We start from the raw sequence: 20,012 nt of genomic DNA on the forward strand, positions 1-20,012 counted from the left end.
TCCACAAAGGGACTTAAAGCAACTAGCTTAGGCTTCTTACTTTTAGGTGCCCAAAGTGAAGTGAAGAAAAGAAAAACCCTGTTCTCTATGACCTTATTGAGACTTTTTTTGATCTTGCCCTTCTAACACCTTCATTTTTCTTGCCATGTGTCAGCAAGGAACCAAAGGAGTAAATACAAATGCTGGGTTATATCTGAAGTTGGTGCAACTTGCATGCCTAGGAGATTAGACTATGCTCATGCCTAGGAGATTAGACTATGCTCCTTTTTCTTTTTGAGGCACATGTAAGAGGTTGATTTCCTGTCAGACTCTTTTTCAGATGAATATTTTATCCGAACAAACTGAATTATATTAGAATGACATCCTAGGGCAAGAAGAAGTTCCAGAAGTATTATGCTGTGCCAGCTCTCTCTGACACACCTGTAATTGTATGTCTTAGCCTAAGGATATATCCACGGGCTTTTCAGGCAGTTCTGTTGAGCTCTGCCCACACTGTGCTGGAGGCTGCCTTTTTGCACGTAGTATGGCACTCTGCCCTAGCAGAGACCTGGGCAGAGGTCAGGCTCATGGCCACCTTGCAATACCATGTAGACACGCACTAAAGCCAGGTCTATCCTGCTAAAAGCAAAATGTCAAGGGGTGCTCTCTGATCTTAGGGCCATGTGGTGCTCCACATTGCCTAAGCTCACTCCCTACAAAGAAAAAAATAAAATAATAATAATAATAAAAAACAGGTTTGTGTTGCGTGCTGGGCTGTGCCTGGTGGCTGTCTGGTGGAAGGCTGGTTGAAATGACCCAAAGGTGCACCAGGCAGAGCCATAACTATCAAAAGGTATGTGTCGTATGGGTACACAGTCTGAGCATTGCATCTTGTGCTTATTTACAAGTAGATACAGAGTCTTAGTGAAATAGGCAGTGTAACAGAGAAAAGGGTGCGTTTTATCTAATTTTTATGCAAGAGAAACCTCTCTCCAAGCCTTTCATCTGCAAAGGTTTAACCGATTTAAGGAGACCTGTACTTCTGTTCGGCCACACAGGGAACAGCTTCAGGATCGGGCCATTATTCTGCGAATTTTGGCTACTACTGAATGTTCCTCCTTACGCCAGAGTTTTTGATATGGGATATATCACTGAGAAAATATTGGACAGGCCACTTTCTTCTATTCTGGGAGCAAAAAGAAACAGTATGCTACTTGAAACAAAAATGATGTCCACCTGCCGCAGCTGCTGGGCTGAGGCTGAAACCCAGACAGAGGGGCTGCAACCTCCCCGGGCAGATGCCTACACCCAGACAGACCTTGTGAGGACTGAAGGAGCTGCCCAGACCCTCAGGTTCAGGGAACTCCAGAATCTGGAAGACCCGCTAGGGACTGAAGGCAGAGGTAGGTGGGCGTCATGGGTGTAAATATGCCCAGATGGACAAACTTTTCAAGCACATTGACATATTGCGAGAAGAGCTCACCAGGCAGCGTATTATCCAGGAATCCAAGCGAGAGATTGATGAATGGTCTTGTGCACTGACACGGCCTGAATGACAGCCTGGAGAAGACAAGGCTCTGGGAGACCTCATTGCAGCCTTTCAATACTTAAGGGACAGTTATAAAAATGATAGCAACTTTTTATGTTGGCAAATAGTGATGAGACAAGAGGAAGCAGCTTTAAATTGAAAGAGGGGAGATTTAGATAAGGTGTTGTAGTGGGTTTACATGGCAAGGTTTTGGTAGTGGGTGGGCCATAGGGTTGGCTTCTGCGAGAAGAATCCAGAAGCTGCCCCATGTTAGACAAGGGCCCCGCTGCTGGCCAGAGCCGTGAGAAACAACCTTGCAGGCACCAAGGTCAGTGCAGAAGGAGGGCAGGAGGTGCTCCAGGCAGGCAGCAGCAATTCCCCTGCGGCCTGTGGAGAGGCCCCTGGTGGAGCAGGCTGTCCCCCTGCAGCCCATGGGTCCCACATGGAGCAGATCTCCACACTGCAGCCCCCCCATGGGTGGAGGAGCCCCTGGTGGAGCAGGTGGATGTGGCCTGGAGGAGGCTGCGGCCCATGGAGAGCCCCTGCAGGAGCAGGGGGCCTGGGGGGAGCTGCCGCCCACCCATGGGGGACCCGTGCTGGAGCAGTTTGCTCCTGGGGGATGGACCCCGTGGTACTGAGCCATGTGGGAGCAGTTCTTCAAGAGCTGCTGGCCATGGGCAGCCCCTGCAGACTCAGTTTGGGAAGGATGGCATCCTGTGGGAGGGACCCCACGTGGAGCAGCGTCGGAGAGTGACCATGAAGGAGCAGCGGAGATGAAGCGTTAGGGACTGACCGCAGCCCCCATTACCCTGTTCCCCTGTTCTGCTTGGGGGGAGGAGGTGGAAGAGGGTGTATGGGGGAAAGGCATTTTTGGTTTCTTTCCTTTGTTTCTCACTTCTCTAGCTTGTTAGTAATAGGCAATAAATTCTACTATCTCCCTACTCTGAGTCTGTTTTGCCTGTCACAATAATTGTTGAACAATCTCCCCATCCTTGTCTCAACCCTTGAGCCCTTTGCATTGTTTTTTCTTTCTCTTCCCCTTTGAGAAGGGGGAGTGAGAGAGTGGCCGTGGTTGGAACTCAGATGCCTACCTCAGTAAAACCATGACAGATGTTAAGGGGAAATTCTTTACTCAGAGAGTAGTGAGGCACTGGACCAGTTTGCCCAGAGAAGCTGTGGATGCCCCATCCCTGGAAGTGTTAGAGACAAGGTTGGATGGGGCTTTGAGCAACCTGGTTTAGTGGAAGGTGTCCCTGTCCTTGGCGGGGGGGCTTGGAACTGGATGATCTTTAAGGTCCCTTCCAACCCAAACCATTCTATGAAAATATGCATGCAATTGTGACAGGCCTTTGATTGGTTTAAACTATGATTATGAGAGTGGTGAAGTACACCTCATGATGCATGCCAACATTGGACGATCTGTCCCCCTGTGATATTAAAAAGTTACAAAGATCATAGAGATCACAACCTTTTTTTTTTTTTTTTTTTTTTTTTTTTTTTTTTGGAAGCAATAGAAAGCTGGAATTAATGGTGTAAAATCTTAATGAGTAGCTTGTGCTGAGCTGTGCGGTTCACCTCAGTTATTCTCCCCATCTCAAATGTTTACCAGCCAATCAGAACATTCCTTAAAACCAGAGATTTATAATGAAAAGTCAGCCCTAATTGAATTTCTTCATTAAGAACACCATCAAACAGATACAGAACACCTTACAGCACCTTGTTTAAATTAGATTCATTTTTCTGATTAATTATTAAACGGAAAGTTTAAAAAATCATAAAATCTTAAGTGCTATTAAAAATTGATTAGGAATGCATTCTTTCATTGACCCAGTTTGTATTTTTTTTTTTAATTTTTTTCCATCAAAGCTAATACATTTGAGTAGCTGCCTCAGACAGAAGTTTGTAATCATTTGGTCATCAGTCAATTAATCACAGCTTCATAAATATTGATCTCAGATTACATTTATTTTTCATTCTTGAAAGATAGTTTTTTATTAATTTAGGCTTACTCCCATACATTGTGGTTTACGCTGAAATTATTTTTAAAAGTTCTATTAAAATTTAATTTGAGCAGCCAGCTAACAATGCAGGCACTGCACATTGTGCCACCTTTCGGCAGGTTTGTCACCTCATCCTGAAAGGTCCTGTGTACCCACAGTGTTTACCAGTAGGGCCTTCTGGCTTGCATCTGTCACCTGTAAAAAGCCTATTTCGTTGGAAGTTGCAAGCCGCTGTCATCTCAGGCAAAAGGAGTGATTTGAAAGTAAATGTGGATTTTTTCAAGGGAAGAAGATGGTGCACTGGAGTTTCCTGACCCACCCTCAGTGGCTGTGTTCCTGATTCCTCTTAGTCCATCACAAGTAATAATGGGTTCCTGATGGCCATCCAGTGCTGTGTCTGCTCTGCTCTTTGGCCTCTCCCAAGCTGCAGACAAGCCATGTGAGTAGGTGTGCTTGTGGATACATCTATCAAGTGTGCTGTGGTCCTGCTGTAGTCCCTGTCATTGAGGTCATACACGACACAGTGACCCATTCCAGGATGGGGAAGGTACCTGGAAGTGCTCTTGCAGAGTCTGCTACTGCATCTTTCATGCCTGGGCGTGAACCCAATACTTGTTTTTGTAGGAACTGCATTTATAAAAAGAACTCTGTAAGGTTTTTTAAATAAAAATGCTGTTAGGAAGGGTCTGGTCTCCTCAGCATCCATACAAAGTGGAGTTGTGTGAACCCCTGTCAGCAATCCTTATTTTTGCTGATACTGGTGTGTAATTTGGAGAAGGGATCAGTTTTGTCACTACTGAAATATCTAAGATTGACAACCACACAGTTCAGGTCCTTGAATTCCAAATTCCTTTTCAGAATCCTATTCACCAATCAAAGTGTACTAATCATTTACTGAAATATTGTGTAATATTCTCATATGTGGCATATCCACAGAACTAATTTTTTCCCATAAAAATGAAATCAGTCTACAGCAAGTTCTCAGACCTTTTTTTTTTTTTTTTTTTTTTTTAAATCTCAGTTGTACCCAGAGTTTTTGTGCCCTTTCAGGAGAGTTGTCCCATAAGGCTTATGTCAAAGGCAATGTACAGAGACCATCCAAATAACACATTTGTTTTATAACATTGGCTATTCATAAATAGATTGGTAAATAAGATCTTAAATTATAAATAAGTTTTTGCTCTCTCTGATCTGTTTGCCACCCCTGTTCTCTTCATCTGTATGCTGCAAAGTCAAAGTCATTTTTAGCTTTCTCTGTCCATGAGGCATCAAGATCATGGACATAAGTTGTTTGTTTTGTACTGTGGCAAATTAAGGAGTGTTTGTATGTAATTTTCTGCTATGGGTACAGTTATGTCCAGCACAGGAGTGCTAGAAGTGGTGGATTGTGCTAAATTACGCCATTTATATCCTTAAGATATCCCTGTCTGTTCTCTGCATGATGCAAAGTCAGAATCATGTTTCTGAGTCCAGTTGCAGCTGATACCTTCAAATTAAAGGGATGCTAAGGAGATCTTGTAAATATCTGCTGAGCACTTCTTTACAATAGTGTGGTGATCTGAACCAGCTGTCTCTTTATCCTGTGTTTTTTGACAGATGCTAGTGCGAATGTGAGCAGTGTGTTAAGTTTTGTACTAAACTCAGTAATCCTGGACAGTCTTTCCTGGCAGAAAAGAAGATAAAGAAAAGCTGCAAAACAATAGAGAGATATGGTTGTAACAGTGCCCCAGCTCCTCCTGGCTTTTTGCTGCAACACCTGCAAAATGGCCCAACTGGAGTTTTTGCACTGAAATATTGTGTCACTAACTCACTGCTCAACAACTTCAGCAACTCACTGCTCAACAACTTCAGCGCTTCTGAGAATGAATCCTGTAGCTTAATATGAGCTACTAGTTTATGGAAATGCTTTTTTTTAAAAAAAAAAAAAATCTCCCTAAATACACAGTTATTTTAATCTAGAATATGCAAAGCTGTGTGTTTCATAGAGATAATTTTAACTTCATAATATATGTAAGAGAAAAAAATTATCTTTCTTGCTAGTATATGCAGTAGATATTTCTGTCTCTCTGAATTTCATATTAATTAGATTAAGTTGATTTAGTAAGTTCACCTGATCTTTGAAAGCCTTTCAAAGAGATTCTTTGTTAAAAATGCAAAATAGTGTTGTTTTGCCTTTTACTGATGCATGTGTTTACCCTTGGCTCAGAGTCAGAGACCTCTGGAGTATGGTGGTAACAAGGGCATTGTATATGGCTCCTTGCAGGACCAGGCGTTTGTCAGCAGGATATGCAAGATGCTGCGGACCCTAAGTCCCAGGTCTTTCCTGCTCGACTTACCTCTGAAGTCTACAGTCTCAGTTTCTCTGTCTCTTCGTTGCTATTAAACTTTACAAAAGCATTTAACATACAAATATTTTTTCTTGTTTTCTGTGATGGCAATGTTACCAGATTAAAACGGAAACACTCCACCCCATTTTTAATAGTTCATGGTAGCTTGTTAGACACGACTTCAGAGACTTCAGAGTGCTCGGGGGACACCACAGCTCAGGTAAATGCAGACTTTGCCTCTGAGGCTAGTTTCAGGAAAACACAGTTAAGAAATAGACTGCTGTACAGCTCTGAAATAGACAAGAGAGAAAGGGAGGGAAGGATATAACATACATCCAGGAACTGCTGGAGTTTTATAAGCTTTGTGTTATTGTTTTTTAAATCTATCCAGGGGGGTTATGTTAGGAGGTAAATGGAAAAATGGAAAAGCAAAGATCGAAGCAACTGGAGAAAGCAGCCAATAAGCAAAGGAGAAAGAGGGTCCACTGTGAAAACTGCAGAGGTATTCAGACAATGTTATCAATATCCATCAGTTCCCACTTGAACGGTGGCTGCAGCTGTTCTGCCAGCTTCACTCCTCGGTTGGCTCGTCCCTGCAGCTCCCCCTGTCTCTCTGTGCTCGTGTGGATGACAGAGATGGAGGCTGCACAAGTCCCAGTGGCCACGAAGGGGACTTCTCCCAGGTGCATTCACTCTTTAAGGAACTCCCTGAAGAACCCTTCATGAAGGGTATGCGGCTTTCATCTTGGGTATCTGAAAAATGAGTGAGAGGCTTTTTGTAGATGCCTCTTTACCCAGCCAAAAGATGTAGACATTGACATAAGACCGAATCTTACCAAACACTTCTGAGAGTCACTGCAGAGAAACAGAGCTTTTTAGGACATTATGCATCATTTCTTAAGATAAACATTCTAAATAGATTAGATGAATTATATTCTAAAAGGGCCTAGTTTCTCTCTATTGACTGCAAAGGGACCCTAGGTTGAGTAGACCAGACACTGTAAATATGTCTTAAGACAGATGGGGTGAATCCCATACTTTGTATTAGGAAGCTGGAATGAAGAGACATCTGTGTTTCAATTCAATATGATCAGCAAAAAGCAGAAAAAAAGGAACTCTGACAAGTAACTAAAGGCCCTGATTTCAGTGACATTTTTGTAATCATATCCTAAGTTCATTGGGTTTTAGGTCCATCTGTTTATCATCTGGGGGGAGACAAAGCTAGGCTTGATTACAATTCTGCTTTCCCTGAAACCAGCCACTTGCTTACGGATTAATTTGTTAATGAACCATTCTGCCAGGTATACTGCACCAATTGCTTTCTTTGTAAGCCTTGCTTGCTATAGAACATCCTTTGAAAAGGATTACACTCGGACAATAAAAAGTGTTTTTTTTTTTGAACTTCCTTTTCCATAGTTTACTTTTTTTTTTTTTCCTCTTCTCAAGTATTTTCTGTTACTCGGGAATACAGGTATGGTGACTTAAAAGAGGATGGTAAAGGCAGCTGATGAATACATATATTTGCTGAGAGTGCTTGTAGGAAAGCCGGACTGGTGTATCATCTCTGCTGAAATACGTAGGTAATTCATTCGTGAAGTGCGATCAGCAAGAATCAAGGGCTACTTATATCTGGCCTTTGCTTTGATTTGCTTGTTAAAGCTCATTGTAGAGAGTCAAGCAAAAACTTTGATCTTATGATATTCTCCTGAAAAGCCCCCAAATTTCCCTGGAACTGAAGACCAAGGACCTCAGGGGAGGCAGCCTGCAGTGCCTGTGCCCGGAGGCCTCTGTGCTCAAGTGCTTCTTCTGAGTTCAGTGGGAATTTTGTCTGAATACAAAGAGATGAGCAGGCACCTAGAGTAGGAGCAGAGGCCATGTTGCATCTGCTCCTGAAAATGAAGTTTACAAGGGCCATGAATTTTTCTTGTATGTTTTGATTTTTGCTGGTTATGGGTATTTTAGATTCAAATTGGATGCCTTTAAACTGGAAGGAGAACTGTACTCACACTGATAATTTAATAACACATCTAAACGTCTTTTTTTTTTTTTAAAAAAAAAAAAGACTTCAATTTACCTATTAAGACCAAATAGACTGTCTGTTAATTTGACAGAATATCCATGTTCCCTGAACTTAGGGCTATAAAAAATGTTCATCTGCTCAGTCACAGGCCATTTAATTTTGGATGCATCATTGCCAGTTGGTTACAGTAATTAGCATTCTCTGTATTGTGGCAGCTTCCCTGAAGCTATGCTAAGTAGGGTTACACTTCTTTATGGAAACATAAGCAGCCTTGTGCAAATGAGCCTGGCCACCCATCTTAGAGACAGACGCCTTAGCTACAGCTTCTTGGCTCAGGGTGCCCTATATGCCCACCTGCAGATCTTATTTACTGGTTATTAATGACATGAAGTGTAGGCAGCTGTGAAAGGCACAGCATGGCAGCTTAAAAAAAATAAAAAAAAAATACTCCAAACTATTCTCTCAGCCTTGTCATTTCTTTGAGTGACACCCTTTCTTTGAGTTTCCCCTTCCCCTTTCTTCATTATACTTTCTTTTAATGAAGTTATCGATACAAATCAATTATTTGGGTGTCAATTCTGTATATGTACATTTATAAACCTGTAAGCTGAGGCCAGCATTTGTTAATGCAGTTATTTGTTAATTAAAAAATAGGGTTTTCAAATAAAAACATTTTGATCAATCCTTCCCAACTGTGAACATAGGATGCAGATATTTTGGTTGGATATGTTTTTCCATGTCGTCTCATGCCTAAAGTAGTATTTTTATTGTATTTTTAATACCTACACCAAATGCCAGTACAGGAATATGAGAAATGCTGGAATTGTTCTTTTGTAAAGGCTAGAATAAACAGTACAATGGCTAAAACCATACATAAATTAAAGAGAGGCCAAGATTATTTTTTTTCCAGTTGTTCTGCAGACTGCATGCATTTTCTTGCTCTGTGTTGAATGTCTGTGCTTCCTTTTCGTTTCCTGGGAAACAAGTGAGTGGTTTTATGCACTGCAAGATGTACACTAAGAATAATTCTTCCCATTTAATCCACTCTGATTTTTACTTCTTAATATACTGGAAGGTAACTAATATTTAATACCATGAAATGTATCTGTGCATGCTTAATGATTCAATTAATCAGAGAGAAACCTTCTTTATAATTAAATATGGATAGGCTATAGTCTTTTCTTCTCATTGACTGATGCTGCTGAGAATAAGGGATAAGAATAATTTTATGCTATTATTCTGTTTGCATTTTATTAGAACTTTGGACTGTTTAGGTGAGTAAAATCAACCCTAAAAGTGCATTTTTTCTTAAGAGTTATACAGTCTGCAATTTCTGTATTCCATAAAAGTCTAATAATTTGAATTTAGATACCAATCCTGTGAAGACTTACACATGTTTAAGCACAAGAGAAGTTCAACTAATGCTAATGTGATTACTAGCATTAAGTTTGAAGCAGGTGCTTGAGGCTTTGTAGGCTGGCTTTTTCAATCCTGAGCTTTCTGGAAGAGGCCCCATGTGAGCTTGGAAGAGACCATATATGCTTGCTCTGTAAGACCTAATTTGTCTGTGACTTGAAGCCTTAACTTGTCCCTTATAAGCAGCAATTTTATTAATCTGTTCATGGATCTCTGTTGATCTGATTATTTAGAGAAAGTTTACAAACCATCACTACAACTTGTATTTATTTTCCTACAGCTCCATACGAAATTCTGTGACTATAGGATACAAAAAAACCAAACATCTTCAATACAGTATGCAGATGGGGTGCATATATTGGCAAGTTAATAAAATAAAGAAATTATGTAAATGGAGGCAGATTTAAATATGGAAACGGAGATTTCCTGCTTCTTGACTTTGTCTAAATTGTTGAATATATTTGTTGAATATATAATGATTTATACAGAGCCTCCAGCCATAGCAACTAGGTGGTGTTTACAAAAGTTAAAACCTAACTTACATGTACAACGGTCTTCATTAAATGACCACTTCTGCTGCCAAGGGTACCACATTTTAATAGTCATGTTGTGAGACCACACCTATCTGTTGAAATGCCTTTCTATTTTCCTACCTGCTTACCTACCTACCAACAGATGCAGATGTCATGATATGCCATTGTACAAGCAATACCATTACACTGTAAATATGTTACTTCTAATCTAAATAGTTTAATATAAATGTGCTTTTAAGTTTGCGTGAACAGAGTTGAGTATACCTAGAGTACTTGCAGCTGGCTGTGTTTCCCAGAGGAAAGATAGGTCTTTTGTATATTAGATCTGTATGGGCTGGTGAACTGAGATAGCAGTCCGAAGTTTGATTAAATTACCTTTCCACTGAAGGCAGAAAAACTTTCTTTTCAAGTTTTTCAATGCACACATTTCATATAGTCATATTTTCCAACATTTGCAGTCTGTCTGAAATACGTCCTTGCAAAGCCACCTTGGATAGTCCTTCTTCCATGTATATATATCTTTACATGATTGTAAGTGTTCTACTTTCTAACAGGACAGGATGAAAAAACAAGACATATTCCTTTGGAAAGCCAAAGTTTGTGAGAAATGCTCCTTTGGAAAGTCAGATGTTCCTTTGGAAAGCTAAAACCTCCTTTAGGCACAAATTGCACATTTCTAGCACCAGAAGATTGTGAAATGGCACTTAAAGGTTAATTTTATAACGTAAAAAAAAAGTTATCACAAGGAAGAATTTTGCACATGAATTACGGACATTTGCAATCGTGGATAGAATTCCACTTCTGGTGAGAAGAGTGTTTTTAAGACAAATTGAACATGAGAATATGGCTGACTATTTCATGTTTAGAATGTTACACTTAGCCATATGGATATTGGTTTTGTACAGGAGAAAAATATTCCTAAGTGTCTAGTTAATATTGTCTTATATTGATACAAGGTATCAATATGAGTATGAAGAAGAGTACAAAGAATAATCAAGCTGATTTCTGCTGGGTTGCAACCTCAGAATTTCTTATGAATGAAGTTTCCTGAAAAAACAAAAACAAAACAAAGACAAAACAAAACAAAACAAAACAAAACAAACAAACAAACAAAAAACAATGCCCCACGATATGAAAATAGCTCATGGAAAGGCTTCACAAGGAACTCTAGAGATTCTTCTTTAGTTATCCCTCAGGGTAATAATACATAAGGGAAAATGGCATAAAAAAGTATTATACTAGAACAGTAATACTGGCATTCTAATATTAAACTATACTCATAAAAGGATAGATATAATTTTTTTTATACATGATGTCATGGTAGAATAAAAAGATGAGCTTATTCCAACTTAAAAATAACATTTGCATTCTTTTACATCAAATAAGAGGTACTGAATCTGGAAAGATAAATACTAGGTGAATTATACTGTAGTGAGCATTGTTTCAAAGCTTCTTTTTTTTAATTTTTTATTTATTTATTTATTTATTAACCAGATCCTGTCACAATTATATGAAAAGCAAAAAGGAAACTGTTTGAAAGGGATTGTTGAAAAGGTATATTTTCTGGCAGTGACCCAGCTTTAATTTTTGGCCTGTATGAATTAATAAGGGCTATTCCACATCAAATTGTGGCCTGACTGGGAATCCATGTTTGTAAAGAAAACACTAGTTGATAGAATCATGACTTGGGCATAAAATCATAACATGTCCATCAGAAATGGTGAATGACAGCCTCTCCTGAGGTCACCCCTTAGGATGAACAAGATGGGTGCTGATAGGCACTATCCCATGTACAGAACTTTATTGTTATTTTCTGCTGTTAGACATCTTGCTTGAACAAGCACATGAAAATGCTTAATAAACAAGTCGTGCTTTTCACCAGTGTTTTCTTTAACAAAAACCTTCAGCTGAAGCTATCAAAGCAGTACGGACACAGGACTGCTTATTTCTGTTGACAACATTGAGCAAACCCAACAAACCTTCAAGCTAATTCAGATGATCTACTAATTCAAACAAATGTCTTTAGGGAAGCATGAGGTTGTTATTGCAAATGTAGTGCAGAATTTCTTTATACTTCAAATGTAAATAAACTTCACTGATATTGTGATGCACAACATATTTGAAGATTATATCCTGGATGACTAGTTTCCATGGATCTGGTTAAAAAAAAAAACAAACATGGCAGATTTATTTCAGCAATCAACCCTTCTTGGTCTCTTGTTTTTTTTTTTTTTTTTTTTTTTTTTTTTTTTTTTATCTTCTGTGTCTTTCTACGAGTCTACCTTTTCTTGCATTCCAGATTCCAACCCCACTTCCATTTGTCTTTTTTTTTTTTTTAAACTCCTTTATACATTGATACCATCACCAACTTATAACCTTTTTTAAAATATGTAAAAAGAGTGATGTAGAGCTCTGCAAAGCAAAACTGGAGACATTCATAGCGATCTACAGAATTTGAAGGATGCAATTGCCCAGGTGCAATACAGAAGAGTTGGGATAGTAGATGGTCTGAGAGGGAGTTAAGGGTAATAGGGTGTAGTGGAGAGGAAGAAATAGAGTGCTAACATCAGATGACACTGACTGTGAGATTTTTTGGGCTGTGGAACAATCCCTGAAGGAATTCTAGACACTAAGTTTCTTTTTAATCTAGACTGGACAAAGCACAAAAAGTATGCTTAAAATACGTTATGATACTATGTTGGCAGGAAGGTGGAAGAGGTCCAACAAATCTCACCTACCTCTACAACTTGGTATACTCAGTATAAGGTATTCTTTACATGGAAATGCAGCATGTTGTATAGACTTATATTGAATAAATAGTGCAGTCACATTGTGGGGGTTTTGTTGTTGCAGTTGTATCATAGGTTCTCAAAATGCTTTAAACCATTACATAACCATCCAGATGCTGCTGGCATCTGTCTCAGAGCAACACAACTTTTATTTTTTATTAATTTATCTATAGATAAATTAATATTGAATTTATTTATTATTTCTGACTCTGAAGAGCAGATATATAAATGTAAGGAACTCAGATTAATTACTAAAGTAGTTAAATATATATGTATTTTCAATATCACAAACGTGTCTTTAAGGAAAGCAGGTTCCTCATGGCCCCCTTTTTTCAATAAAGGATACAAACATATGGGTAACATACAAAGAATAACCACGGGATTTTTCCTTGGCTGAGAATGCATACCTTCCTGTTCATCATGGACAGCAGCACTGTTACTTACTCATGTCCAAATATCTTTCCCAGGAAAAAAAATGAAAAAGCTAATGATTGTTCTCATTAGCCTGGAGGCCAGCAGAGGGGATGACCAGGAAGAATGAGAGAATGGAGAAGGAGTGAAGGGGCAGTTACAGTGGTAAGGTTCATTTGCTTGATGTTTCTAGTGCAGAAACTTCTTTTCTGAACAAAAAGCGTGGAGGAGTGGCGAAGATATGGCATGAACCTTGGCCTGTTAGATCACAGTTACTGCCACCCGTGGGACTAAGCACACCCTCAGCAGCATTACTTCTTAACCTCCATGTATGAGGGAATGTTCATGTCCCATTCATCGTTCAGACTGGGGAGTAGTCTGGATCCTGCCCAGACAGCAGCCTGGGTTTCCTTAAATTGAACTCAGAGTAATAATAGCAGCATAAAAAAAAAACACAACCATGAGAGTGCTGCATGCAGTGGCCTAGTGCTCCCAGTGTGTAGCTGAGATATGGCCAGAACATGTCCCTGGACCTTAATAATGGGCAGTGTGGCCTTAGCAGGACTGATTTCTTGCTGTAAGTTTTGGCTTAAGCAGTGTAAAGCAAACAACCTGAGCATGCTTTTTTCTGTGACACCAACTCCCTTATGCTACTTGCACACTGCTTTGTAAGGGGTTCTAAAGCATGGAAATTGAAAACCATGCAGCACTTACACTTTCTCATGTAGTTCATGAATCCCAGCGGCTCTCTTTCAGATCTGGCATTTTCCCAGTAGCAGAACTTCACACATATTCAGAATTTGATGCTGAGATGCTTCAGCTACTAAACCTAGGTTTTGGATTTGGGATTTCTGGATTAACTAGTCTTGTATTAGAGATTTTAAATTCTGCTCAAGTTGTCCTGTGGTTGCTCAAATCTCTGTCTGCATGCAACTTTCTATGTATGCAGAAGCCACAGTTCCCTAACTTTTGCTTCACCATAGATGAGGCTTCTTTTTCTCAGCATCACTGTTGCATCCACCAAGCCAACAGCCCTGGTTTGGATCAATGGCTTCTGTAAACTCAGATTTTCAGATCAGCCTTCTGAGCACCACCACCACCAAATAATAATAATAATAATAATAATAATAATAATAATAATAATAATAATAATAATAATATTACTTGCTTAGGAGCAGCCACTATTTTAGTTATATCTCTCAGACAAGGAAATAAGTTGTCTTTTTTTTTTTTTTTTTTTAAAGACAGATCTGGTAATCTTTCTTATTTTTGAGTTATGGTTGTATGAGTTACATTCTTATGTTTCCTTTTTGGTCAGACTTACATTTTTATTTCTGTGCAATGTTATTAGTTTTGGCCCTCCAGTGAATGACATTTCCATCACTAGCTTCTCCCCTCCCTTTGACCCTAAAGAAGTAAATTAGACTTGGCCCCAAGAGCTTTCAGAGACAGAGGTAATCTTCTGGTGTATTTTGAAGTGAGATTCTTGTATCTGATGGAAAGCTTTAGTTATGACAGCAAAACAAATAGTGTATAAATATGTTTTTAGGTTTGTAAGTGGATGTCAAGGACAGCAACTAAGAAGGAAAATGACCTGGCCTGGCACTGTCCCCTTCACTTCCACTGGGAGCTAGGGAAGCAGAGAGGGGAGAGTCTGGGTAGCAGAGCTGAGCCTCTGTAAAGACTTGCATCTGTGTTAACAGCTTGCCAAGGAAAACTGATGCCTGTACATTAATCTGAATTATCACAGTCAGTTTTCCTTTTTCAAACAACTCAGTCACAGCTTCATGATCTTTCTTGAACAGGAGGTGAATTGAGCCCAGCATGTTGACAGCACTAGGGAACATAGAGAAGGAGAGAATAAATTAACTGATACTATACAAATCAGAAACAGAATAGACTGAGGCCTGACACAACTTTCTTTTCCTCTGGTTATCAACACCATAATCCTGCTTTCTTTCAGTACTCCCAGTTCTCTTTTTCCAAACAAAAATCTCTGCATCTTTTGAGTTGCTCTGATATGTTTTTGTTGTTGTTGTTTGTTGTTTGTTTGTTTGTTTTTCCTAGCAATTTATACTTAATTTCCTCTTTGTGGATTAAGTTTCTTTTAAGCACCTATCAGTAACTTTCTAACTTTAAACAATAACCTTATTTTTAAGCATGTTTAGTAATTTTAAAAGCCCATCCCATTGCTTACTATGCTTCATATTGCTCTTAGAAACCTCCTGTTTTCCTCATGGAAGTGGTGCTGCTCACTTACAAACCTCTTGTTCACGCTCAGGAATAAATTTGCCGGTACTGAATCAAAACTCATTAAAATCCAATATTCTAGTGGGTTTTGGATCAGACTTGCAATAGTCTTTCAGTTTTAACTATTCTATTCTTTTTGCTTTCATACCTCTGAGGGTACAGTACAACAGTGTGTTGTGTTCAGCACATATTCCCTTGATGGGCAAGCAGTTCCCATCTGGGATAAGCATTGTAGCAAATAACATAGGATACAAAGCTTTTACTTTTCCAGGAAGATGAATATGTAGTTCTGTACTACTTTCTTTTTAAGGAAACATGGGAGACTCCCTACCACCAAAGTCACAACTATTTTTGTTTTGTTGTATGGCTGAGTATAGGTGCTGAAGGCCCCTAAAAGTGAGAAATATAATGGATCTGCAATTTTGTCTCACTCACTGGAGGGTAGAAATACTTATTTTCATGTTGTCCTTCTATTTGGACACCCGCTCTGATCTCCTTTCTTTAGGAAGACACCCACCATACCTTTCTTCAGCACCATGTCTTTGCTAGCTGCTGTGGCATGCCCAGTTGATTCCCATCATAACAGGACTACAATTTGGCTGCATGCATACATCCTTTGCTTTCCTGTTGCTTTTGTCAGTGTCCTAAGGTATTGTGCTGGCTGCCGACCTCTTACTGCATGGCTGAGCCAGCTTCTCAGCAGCATCTGCAGTTGGAGCTGTTTGGACTGGTTGCAAATATTTTCTGCTGACGTGAGCCAAGGGAGTTTGTAAAGTACAGGAAAGTACTTGCAAACTGAGTACATAACACAGGTGGTTGGGATTTTGCAAAGATCAGGAGCTGGATTTTTAAAGGCGCTTGGCACATCTCAGTACATGCTTAGAGGGATTTTCCAAACCATCTTGAAGTAACAGAAACACAACATTCATTTTACCTAAGTTTGGCTGTCTAATCAGCTAGCTGACTAGGCTCTCATTGGAGAGACACATGGACTTCCAGATTTCATCCCATGCAAAAATAGGTGCCTGATGTAAGTGGGTTGAGCCAGTCTATCTCGTTCCATTGAGTAAAGAAAGCAAGAGAAAATTAATGTGCAAAACCCCCACTTTTATCCCTACCATCAAGACAAAGACATGGAACTGTCTAATTGTCTAATTTGGAGATTATGGGAGGGCTATAGTTGTCAAAATACATTTTCTTCTAGACTTTTTTGTTGTTGTTATCTCTAATGGAATCTGACCCTGGCCTTCTGTCCTACATACATTGATTATCAACTGAAATACTTACTGCCATGCCTAATATTTCTGAGTAGACCTAGTTGAAGGAAAGTGCAAATTCAGGTAAGTCCAAATATGTCCTTTCTGGTTGGAACTGATAAAATTGTCTCAGACAAAAACCAACCATACTTTTTTAATCTAGCATACATTCCTCTTACAGTTTCTGAAAAATCATTTTGTTTTTGTGTCACAGTGACATTTCATGTCAAACATTATTTATTTTCAAGTGGTTGAACCAGCAAATAAAGTGTAAATGTTTCACAAAGATCTGTAACCCATTTATAGCCTACTTTTTTGAACTATTTACAGTAGCTTTGTGAGATGGTAACTATTCTTTTGCATTTATGGTGGTCTCACTAACCTGAAAAATTTTGATTAAATTTATTTCAAATACAAGCAAAATGTGTTCATGCTACTACCTTTGTACTGGTAAGTAGCACTGGAAGTCTTTCTGCCCGTGGTTTTGGCCCATGCTGAGTAGTGCTTTCCCAAACTGGGGATGACTTGGGAGTTTAGAAAGGCCAATGCTGATTCCCAGTAAGCAGCTTGGATAGCGCCACCCTATTGCAGAGAGTAGTACAGTCTGGGTTTAATTGCTCTCATTTGGGCTGTGCAATGTAAGTTGACCACAGCACCAGCACCAGGGAATGCACTAGGGAATGCTGAATTTACTGAGAGAGCTGTGGCTTCAGAGGAGTAAGTAGTTAACACAAGCCATGTAACAAGCAGTAATAGTTATAACAAGTAAGAAGACAGAGAGGAAATGCCACCCCAAACTTGTATTCATTTTTGTAAGAACACAGATGATAGCGAGGTTATATACCTAACTCAGCCACAATGACAGTAACTGGGTTTCCTACTCATTCCATGGTAAGACGTGGATCTTATTTATTCATGGACTGCGTTGTCCATAATGAAATGCAAATATACAGTTTAGACACCTATATCCAGGGCTGCACTACATAAAAACTTCTCTTAAAGGCTAGTAGTGCCTTGGACTCCAAAAGCCCCATATTTCCAAAGAGTCCCATTCTTCAATTCCAGTAATCTTGTGAGGGAGCATTGTTAAAGTCTGTATAAATATGCTTTGGCCATGCTTCCTTCTTTCTCTTACATCCACATGGAATACTCTCTATGCTGTGTAATCCTGGCCCGGTAGATTTAATATATATTTTATTTTGTTTTCATTTTCTCCTCATTTTAAATTCTCTAGCGTCTTCAATTAAGCTCCACTTGGCCTGTGAGCCTGCAGACTTAAAGAATGATCTTACTCATGTGCCAGACAGACAAGGTCTCTCCCAAGTCCACCCAGCGTAAGTAATGACTTCCACTTTCAGACAACAAATCGAACTCTTTAACTCGCTGCTGTACATATCCTTCAAGAGCAATTATTAAGCTAATACATGTTCTTGTTGCTTCTAGATGCCTTGAAGAAAGGAGGCAAAGTGATTTTGGAGACAAAAAAAACCCACACATATATACATGTACACACAGAGGTAGGTGAAAAATACTTTGAAATTAACAGACTTGCCTGTATTAATTGTGTAAAGGAAAGTGGGGAGTAGGAAGGCAGAAGGCACTAGGAAGGGAGGAGGAAGATGGTGATTGCATTGAAACTTCTCTTGCTGGGAGCAGCCTGTCTCTGGGTCTCTCTCATGCCTGTGTACTCTGAGCCTCCAGCAGCAGATCAGCAATTTTCTTACCTGTTAGCTTTCCACAGACATTTTCACTCTTCTTGCATACAGGTTTATGACTACACAAATCTGCTCTATGAAAAAAAGCTTTCTATCATTAGATAAAGAAACGTATGACTCTCTTTGATGGACATTATATTCCGAACTCATTCAGACTTTTCAGGGTAAGGCTTTCAGTTTGGGTACTGGTATTTTCCACCTTGAGTACACCTGTAAAATGCACAGGGTTAAAGTGAGGTCAAATACTATGCCATTTGATGGCAAAGGAAAATAAAAGGAAATCTTAGGTTAGTTTTAATTAGGGTTAAAAAAGTAAATAATCATACTTTGACAACACTGTTTTGAAAATACAGCCTTGTACACACAACTGGTAAACACACAATTTTTATCTCTTTACAGAAGACCACTTCTATTTTTCAGAAATCTGCAGCTATGTCGGACTTGATTTAAGCTCTGTATATTGCTTTCCTCTTACTTACATCCATGTGAATGCAATCAGAAGAAAGACCTTGGGTTCTGGAAAAAACTGATTTTGAAACTGAAGAGCAAAAGCATATATTTGGTTTTTGATCTTATACATAAATCTTTTAACCAAACTTTTTTCTGTTTATTGCATTATTTCATTTAAAGTTACGCATTTTTACTTGGAAAGTTCACTAAGCCAATTGCATGCCTTTCACAGTGGCATGTACTTCCCAATTAGTCCCACTGAGCCAGCAAGACTGTTTGCCTGAGAGCCTTCATCACTAAAAAACAAAACAAAACAAAACAAAACAAAAACAAAGAAACAAACAAAAAACAACCCAAAGAGGATCACAGTCTGGCCCTTTGCAATTAGCACAACATTGTCAGGGTTTCACTTTCCTGCTTAAATCCTGTAATGAGCAGCCATTGGAAAAGGAGGTAAATAAAGCTGTCATGCATATTGACAGTAATACAATATCACTGCTTATTTTTTTTCTGAAAGTTAGAATTGCAGAATTAACGTGGCACATGATGTTCTACCCTCTCCAGCTAAACATATAACAGCTGCAGTCTTTTTAAGTCTCCTATCATTTTGTTAGCACAATGACTGCCTACGTGAGCAAAAAAACATGGAAACTGCATCCTACCACAGTTGACAAGATTTTTTATTTTCATGATTACTTCTCTGCCTTTTTTTATTTTGCCTGCAGGCAAAGGTTGGCATACATGTCAAGAGAACATTCTCCAGCTGGGGCCTGCAGTATAGAGAATTGTATACTCCAGAGGGCTCATGGGACCTTAGGCAGATTATTATGGTAATATTGGAGACTGCTGTCCTTTCCCTCCCACAGCTGGGCCGCCTCTCTCATTGTAAGTATTGAAGCAATATGTTTTGCAAATTATACATTGGGAACAACAGGGACCCAGGAAAGTGAGGGAGAAAGAGAAACATGGCAAAATGTTGTCTTTAATATGATATTTTTCTTGTTCGTCAAGCAAAAATAAATTAGAGCTTTAATTTTTTTTAATTAAATGAGGATCATATATTGGGAAAAAACAGCTATAATAGTAAAAAACTAAATATTGATTTTACTGAGTGAGAGTTTTAAGAAAATATGGTTTATTGTAGTGAAATTTCACACAGTAACCTGATGCAAGAGAACCAGAGTAAGGTTACATAATAGCCTTTATTACAGATTTCAAAAATCCTTTTGAGTCCAATGAAACTGGATTAACAAAAACTGCACAAAAAATATCATTTTAATTAGTGCTAATGTGATCTCGTCATGGTCCAGCTGTTTCACACAGGATGAAAATCTGTGT

At 39.1% G+C, this 20,012-nt stretch overlaps 1 long non-coding RNA gene across 1 annotated transcript; it reads left to right on the top strand.

Annotated features, from left to right (window-relative positions):
• The first annotated feature begins 6,537 nt into the window (after positions 1-6,537).
• LOC311424860 lies at positions 6,538-19,526 on the top strand. The gene is made up of 4 exons (XR_014686215.1): positions 6,538-6,563; positions 17,744-17,843; positions 17,953-18,026; positions 19,400-19,526. It is a non-coding gene; the product is annotated as an uncharacterized lncRNA (long non-coding RNA).
• Positions 19,527-20,012: the final 486 nt, after the last annotated feature.

Source organism: Aythya ferina (genome assembly GCF_964211825.1).
Source record: "Aythya ferina genome assembly, chromosome: 1".
Taxonomy (NCBI): Eukaryota; Metazoa; Chordata; class Aves; order Anseriformes; family Anatidae; genus Aythya; species Aythya ferina.